We start from the raw sequence: 8,463 nt of genomic DNA on the forward strand, positions 1-8,463 counted from the left end.
ATATTGTGTCAACACTCCAAAATAGATCATATTTTCAGACATCGAAATAAAATGTTCGAAGGCAGACTCCTTGAAAATTGGCATTTCCGTTTCGGGGTCTAGATTCTGCCTGATTACCTCCAAAGCCTCGATCTTTGACTTCATAGTCACTTTCACTGGGAAATACTGCCGCACAGGATCCATGATCATCTTTAGATGTCTGATCCCAGGAAGTTCACCTGTGTTGTACTTTGGGAGGTCATACTGAAAAAGAAGAAAAAACACACCGGTCAGAACCGACCAAAATGACAGAACCGACTAGAATAGACCAAGAAACCAACAAGAACTGACTGAACCGACCCAAAATCCCCGCAGAACCGACCAAACAGACAGAATCGACCAAAACCGAATAGAACCGACCAAAACTTACCTGAACCGACCAAGAACCGACTATGAACCGACCACCAACCGACCAAGAACCGACTTCACCAAGAACCGACCAGAACCGACCCCTCTCGATAAGAACCGATTAAGAACCGACCACCAGAAACGACTTAAAACCGACCTAGAATCGACTGAGAATAGACCAGAACTAAAACCGACTAAGAACCGATTATGAACAGACCAATGTTGCTTATATTAAGTTTTTTTTTCTTGCAAAATTATATAAGAAAAAGTAAAACAAGAATATTACTTGAGCAGATTCCGTTGCCTCGTCAACAATTGTTCGGGAAATGGCCGTTTTAGTTGAGGAAGAAGAGCTGGTTTTTGATGCCATTTTAGTCAAATTTTGGTGAGCAGGTGGTCGGTTTTTGTGGTCGGGAATTTGGTAAGTGGTTGGGGTCGGTTTTTGGTCGGTTTTAGTGGGAAGGGAGTCAGGTTTTGATGAATGGTCGGTGTTTGGTGAGGTGGTCGGTCGGCCGAGACGAGAGAGATTGGAGAGTGGATCGGAGAGAGAGAGAGAGAGAGAGAGAGAGAGAAACAGGGGAGAGGAAAGCCGGCGGTCGGTCGTGAGGTTGGTGACTGATCGGAGAGAAAAGCCGGCGGTCGGCGAGAGGTGATCGGAGAGAAAAACCGGTGGTCGGTTGTGAGAGAGCTCAGTCGGGGGAGAGAGGGTCGAGCGGTCAGTTTCGGGGGGAAGAGAAGGTCGAGCGGCGGTTGGTTTTGTGAGGAATGAGATTTTTGAAAATAACCTAGGACTAATAGGACCCATTTTTTATCACATAAGATATACGTCATCATTTTTTTATTATAAAAAAAAAATTAGTCTCTTTTATCAAATTTTGATTTTCTCCGGTCTCTTTTATCAAATTTTCTCGAACCCGTGGTGGAGCAATTTAACTGGATTAGAAAAAGGATATATTTCCTTCCGACTACCGCCTACGCCTATATATTCCACTCACTCTATTCTCTTTCATCCTATTCCAAGCCTCTTTCTCTCTTCCGGCGAACGCAGACGTAGAAACGAAGGTCTTCACCTCTTATCGTGGCGGCTTCTCCACACTCTAAAACTTGCTTTCTTCCTCTAAAAGTCCTTCAGGTATCTTCTTTTTCCCTTTTCTTTCCATTTTTTCTGTGAAAAATTGTCACTACTCTTGCCATTTTTTCATGTGATTTTTTCCTCTTTGATTTGTTTTTCTGTTGGAATTTAAGGTAATTTCGGTGCTTTAGGTTCACTTTCTTTCTCGATCTCTGTCTACTTAGGTCTTCTTTCTGTTGCCATTTTTTCATGTTCTTTCTCCTTCCGCTCTCAATCTTCTCTCTTTATTTCTTCCTTAGCTGATCTATGTACCGTAGTTTTTTGTTCACAATTGTTTTTTTTCTTTGTTCTTTTCTTTTTTTCTCTGGGTTTCTTCCGGTAGTGTTTTTCTTTTCTTTTTTACTTTGGGTTTCTTTCTTTGTTGGGTTTCTTCTTTTATTGCTTCAATATTTTTGTTTCTTGCTTTTTTTGTCCGATTATTTCTTCCTTACATGCTCTATGTACTATAATTTATTGTTCACGGTTGATTTTTGTTTTTTAAAAATTTTGGTAATGCATGTTGTTTGCTTCAATTTCTTCGCAGGTTATTTATCTTCTTCTTTGATGGATTTATCTGTGCACACGCTTTATTTGCATCGGTGGACTTTCTCTTGGTTGATCTTATGCCGCGTATGGGTAGCTTTCATTTTTTTTCCTTTCATTTATTCCTTTGATGATATGGGCTGTTTATAGTCATCATTCATTTGCTTTGATGATCTGGGCTGTTTATAGTCATCATTAATTTGCTTTGTTGGGTGGATGATTTGCGGCGATTTTGGTATATACATATTAAATGAATTGCTATTTTTTTTCCTGTGCATTTTCTGGAATCTGCGCCAATTTTAGCATCTATTATCTAGAATCCCGGTGATTTTAGGGGAAAAAATTTTCCCCCTTTTTTTTTCTTCCCCTTTTTTCTTGCCTCTGCTTTTTCCTATTTATGAGGCAATTATTTTTTAAATTGCTCCTTGGCCTATATTGGTTTTGTTGCTTAGTTAGGAAATTTTAATCCTCCAATTTTTGTAAGCTGAGTATGTATTACTACGTGTTACATTACTAGAGGCCATCCACTGTTCATAGTAACTTTTTCATGCATTATTTATGAAAGTTGCAGACAAGTTGTAATACGTGTTTCTGTTTCCCATGCTGTTTTATCTTTCATTATCTACTATTATTTTACTCCATTGTTCTCCATTTACTGCTCTACTCCTTTAGCTCTGTCCCATTTAACCGCTTTGATTTGTTGTTGCTTTACCTATGATCATTTACTCTTTCATTTCACCTTCTATCATTTACTCCTCTGTTTTTCTATCCTTTTATCTTTAACTGCATGTCTCCATTTCTAGTTGGTCAATATCTCACAGTTAGAATAGTGTTCAAAGCTCTCCAAGTACTATTAATAGCTTCTGCTTGCTTTTCTCTAATGTTATTAACATTTATGCTTTCTTTTTACTTATTTGTGAATGCTGCTACTCTGTATTGATTTATCATATATGTTTGTGGCCCTTTCTCTTGCACTTGGCATTCCTTTTCCTTTGTTTCATCTCTGATCATTCACTGTTTGCATTGTTGATCATTTATTGCTCTATTCCTTTATCCGTGTGTCTTTGACTATTTCTGTTCAGTTTTGTTTCGCCTGTGATCATTTACTCCTTCATTCTATTCCCGATCATTTACTGCTTTGTTGACCACCTGTCTTTCCCTTTGGTTGGCTGATATCTCATAGTTAAGACAGCATTTGAAGCGCTTCAGGTACTATTAACAGCTTCTGCTGATAACTTTTTAATGTCTTTTGTTGATATTAGATATATCCGTTTCCTGTAGCATTATTAATATGTCCCGTTTTTCTTTCATTGTTTTTGTTGATGTATAGTTCTATTATTTAAGCAATGGTTGTTACTGATGTAAAGGCCTGGTAAAAAATTCTTTTTATTCTTGATAAATATTGTTGATATCTGTCTATTCTTTCTGTTTTCTTTTTCTTTTTTTTTTATTATGTTCCATCACTTATTACTGCCCCAGTGTTGATTTGCAGTTTTGTTATGTCTTAATAACATGCTTATATACATATCTTCATTTCATATGTTTTACCTTGCGTTGTTTTATTTTTTTCCCCTTTTTACATGGCAATGATGAACATAATCGACCTTTACACGTTGAGTTTAATATGGTTTGTCCAGAGATTGCTATGAATAAATCTTCCTCATTTGGATTTTGCTTTTGTCTACGTTTCTTGGCTTAGAGTTTCTAACTCTCTGTTTTCTATTTCTTTTGCGTATTCTCATGTTTTTGCCTTCTTCGGATTAGTATTTAACTTCAAAAGTTGTTTACACGTATACTAGCTCCCTTTTTCCGATATTGAATTTTCATTTTTGTACCTGTTTTTATTTACCTATCGTATTTTTCTGTGACTTCAAGTTATTTTCTAACGCTCATATTTGTATTTTCACTTTTTGAGCTGGGATTCATTTATCTATATAATATATAATTTTTTGTCACTGTAATATCTTTTTTATCTTTTAATCCTCAGTGATTTAGTCAGAGTTGTCTATTGTTGATCAATCTCCATTTCATTGCATATAATGTTGTGCAATGACAGTTTTAGTTTTTTTTCCTCCTTTTTTTTTATTTCTTTTTTCCCTCCCTTTTTTCTGCTCCCGAGCAAACAGCTTTAGGTCCTCTTAAATTTTCAGCCTCTCTGATTTGGTTTTTGTTTTCTGCCCGTTTTGTATATGTAACAAAATCTCTGCCTTTTCCTTTTTCTTTTGATTCACCAGGTAGTCTTTGGACAACGTCATATTTTATTCCAGTTGGTCATTTTCCGTGGCATATAAGTTATAATTCGTGGGATGGATATGATATCTTGCTAATCTTCCTGTTTTTGTGCAGTTGCCCATAATAGGCAGCCACAAAACGGTTTATTCATCACACGTTAGTAAAAATATCAAATACTTGAACCATGATTGCCAAATAAAAACATTGCGATATTCATATTGTAATTTTTGTCTTCCTGTTTTCTCCATTTATTCATTTGTCCATTCATCTGTTTGCTTATTTATTTATATGCCTTTACATTTCCTATCATTTAGTACTTCATATTGTTACATTCATGTTTCATTAGTCTTTCTTAGCTTTTTTTTTCCTTCTTTTTTTTCTCCCTAGGCCTATTTGTTTATTCATTTGCTTATTTATCTATCTATATTTCTTCAGATTCCTTACCGTTTACTACTTTATATCTTCACTATTGCATCCTTTACTGCCCTTCACACTTATTTGATGGATATTTCATGTTTCATATTTAAGAAATAGAAATTTCTATTCTCCACATGCTTTTAAAATACAAATACAACATTATACCGTAATCAAATTGAATATTCTCTCATGTCTATAAGCATGATTGTTCATTGATAAGGTATAACACATGTTAGAAATGAGAACTAAAACAATGGCCAACAACCAAGAAAAAATATTATGGCATCCGTATTTTATCAGTTTTTTTTTGGTACCTCATTTGTTCATTTGTTTCCTTATTCATCTATATTTTTCCAGGTCCATGTCATTTACTCCTTCATATACTTATTGATGCGTCCTTTTATCAACGTTGACCCTTGCGTGGTCTGTTTTGGTACTTGCGGTGATATTGACAACATTTTAGGTATTTTTAAGAACTATTGTTGGCCCTGGATGTATGAATTTGCAATCGCAATATTAATGTCTGTTGTTTATGGTTTATTATCTATGTTCGCACAAATTTTTGTTATACTATTGATAGATATCACTGATGTAAAGAGCTGAGAAAAATTCCCTTTTGTTGCCAGCAAATATTAGTAATCATACTTTATTTTCAGCTATTTTTTCTATATGGCGATGATGATCACATTCCATTCTGATAGAGTGAGTTCCATCAAATTTGTTCAAAAACTGCTTTCAATGTGTTCTTGCTGCCTCAATTCTTACTTTGCCTATCCTTCTTGACTTAAACCTCTTAGCTACGTCTGTCCTTTTCTTCACATATTCCAATGCTTCCACCCTTTTTACACAATTCTTTCTCTAAAAGATTACTTTTACATACATTGGCTTTCTTCTCCTCTTGCTGTTTTTGCCTTTTCTTCTTTTCCCTTTGTTTTCGTCTGATCTCCCTGTTTTACTTACTTTTGATTTTTCGACTCTTTCCTATTCGTAAAAAAATCAATTCTTTTCCTTTGTTCTCTTAGGTCACTTGGTGGTCTTTGGACAAACTTATATTTTATTTTCACCGGTCATTTTCTGTGACATACATGTTTAATCTATATGATGGATATAATATACTATTAATGTTCATGAAATGATTATAAACATATAAGTTTGTTTATCCATCATATGTTGCCGAAGTTGCCGGAAATATTAAGTATCTGAGTCATCATCGCTGTATAAAAATATCACGATATTCATGTATTATTACTTTTTTAGGTCACTTTGTTTTCTCTGCACATTTCTTTATTTATTTAGTTAGTTATGTGTATATTTTCTCACGCTCCCTATCATTTACTACCTCATTTTCTTACTACGACATCCTTCACTGTCCTTTGACAGTTCCTTAGTCGACATTCGTCCTTCACACTTGAAGCGTTACTTCATATCGACCTCTTTTCTATTACTTCTTCAACTCTGGATGCGCACACATATCTTTATTTACTGTATTTCGTTTCAATCAGTTCCTTTACATGGCAATAATAATTGTAATTGATTTTGACACATACATCTTATACAATTTTGTTGAAAAACTGCTGCTAATATATTGTCACTCTCTCCATTTGTGTACTTGACCTATCTTCTGTGACCTAAATTTGTTGTTACTTTTTATTACCCGTTGCAACGTGCGGATAAACAGCTAGTAATATATAAATTGGCTATATTTATTTATGTTTATCGTTATTTAAACATTGGTGGCATTCCTTAAAAAGACATGGTTAGCATGTCATGTTCCAATTTGACTTTAAGTCAAATTATCAACATATTTATTTATTATAAATATGCAATTGGCATATACATTTTTTTATGTTTGTTTTTCTTTTTCCTGTCTTTTGACGAAGGTTTAAGTGTGTATATACACGTTTCATTTTAGTATTTGGTCAACTAAAAATTTGTTCTAACAATTACTATAGAATATATGCTTTACGTGACACTGCATGGGATAATTAATTAACTGTCTGTATCCAACGTATGTGTGCACAAACTCTAACAATATGACTAACAATGTAGTATAATATATAGGATTAATTTCAAAATTTTCTCTTGAATTGTGACTATTTTAACACTGTCTCTTGAATTTTGAAAAGTAACATCCATTTTCTCGAATTTTGTTTCGTTAACAAGTTTACCCATTTTGTTAACAGAATTGCCATGTGTTACTTATTTAGTGAGAATTGAAAGCGGAATTACACTTATACACTCCTAATCAGATAATTTCATATTTTTATTGAAAAAATTCACCATATTTTCTTTGACCATCATCTTCACTTTCCTTTTCCCTCTCTACCACTTTTTCTAGGATTCATTTCTTTTTCACTTCCCTTTTACTTCTTCTCTCTTCCATAAACTCTCTCTCTTCAACATTGCATATCACTCCTTCACTTTCACTCTTCAATGGCGGCTTTTGCTTCTTCTTCGTCTTCGTCTTCTTTTGGTTATGTAGAGAATTCAATGACGATCATAGCTTCATCTTCGTATTCATCGCAATCGCCGCCTCCTTCCGACGACAACTTCGAAGAAAGACTCTTGCAGTATCCGTCTGGAGCCTTTCAACTCCGATGATTCCGTCTTGGATTCATTGTTCTTTTTTTTTTTTTCCTGATCTTTATGTTGTTCAAGATTTGGGTTTTCTTTCTTTAATGCTTGAAAGGGTTGTTGCAGGTTAATTTATGATAATACCCTCTTTAGATGAGTCATGTGTCGGACACGTGGTGAATTTCGTCACTCATTATAATAGAAGAGAAAACTTGTTAACGGAACAAAGTTCGGTGGGAACGGATGTTACTTTTTAAAATTTGGAGAGTAAAGTGTTACAAAGGTCATAGTTCGGGTTAATTTTTGAAATTAATACTATATAAAGGTCATAATTTGGAGGGAATTTTTGAAATTAAACCTAATATATATATATATTATATATATATATATATATATAGGCGTAGAAATTTATTGGATATATATAGACGGTAGCCCCACAAAACAGACTGATCAAATATCAACCATAATGCACGCATCCTTCCAAATAAATAATTAAGCTCTCTTTTTTTTTTTTTTTTTTTGCTCGAGAGTAATATTCTTGAATTTAAATAGACGATTCCTCGAATTGAATTCCTTGAATTGACTATAGCTCTGTTCTTTTCGCTAATTCGAATTTAGAATTCGAGTTTCACTACAGTAAAAAGCTCTCAGAAATAGTCACATTTAACTTTTTTACTACAGTAAAAAACTCTCATACAACATCACATCTTAACTCAAATTAAAAACTCAAATTAGCGAACCGAACGGACCCTATGTATATTTATCAAGTTTACGTTCTGTCTTTCTCTCTCTATATATATGCAATAAACCACCAAAATGAGGCACGTTACTTGCAATTTGAGAGGACAAAAATAATGAACTTGCAAAAAATGAATCTCTTTACCATAAAGAAATTTCGTTGTTCCTGACCTTATTGCACCCTACACATGCTATTTGAATAAGTAAAAGTTATGTATCTGAGTGGGGATAGCATATCTCTTCGGCATGTTTATAGAGTTTTGAAAAATATAAACATCTCAAAGATAGATAGAAAGTTGGAATTTATCAAAAAAACCGCATGTTTTCATATACAACATAAGTCCATTGATGAGAAAAGGAGGGGGAAGTTTGTACCCAATTCTTACAGTGATGAACTATCAGCACATTAATTGAAATTCCTGAGAAGTTATAAGCACCGGTTTGATGATATTACCAAGTTT

The 8,463-nt window shown here is 34.2% G+C and overlaps 1 long non-coding RNA gene across 1 annotated transcript; it reads left to right on the forward strand.

Moving 5' to 3' along the window:
* Positions 1 to 1,394: 1,394 nt before the first annotated feature.
* LOC112093147 lies at positions 1,395 to 5,309 on the forward strand. Its single transcript, XR_002902924.1, has 3 exons — positions 1,395 to 1,519; positions 2,043 to 2,128; positions 5,048 to 5,309. It is a non-coding gene; the product is annotated as an uncharacterized LOC112093147 (long non-coding RNA).
* Positions 5,310 to 8,463: the final 3,154 nt, after the last annotated feature.

This window comes from Morus notabilis, unplaced genomic scaffold (genome assembly GCF_000414095.1).
Source record: "Morus notabilis unplaced genomic scaffold, ASM41409v2 Scaffold93, whole genome shotgun sequence".
Classification (NCBI taxonomy): Eukaryota; Viridiplantae; Streptophyta; class Magnoliopsida; order Rosales; family Moraceae; genus Morus; species Morus notabilis.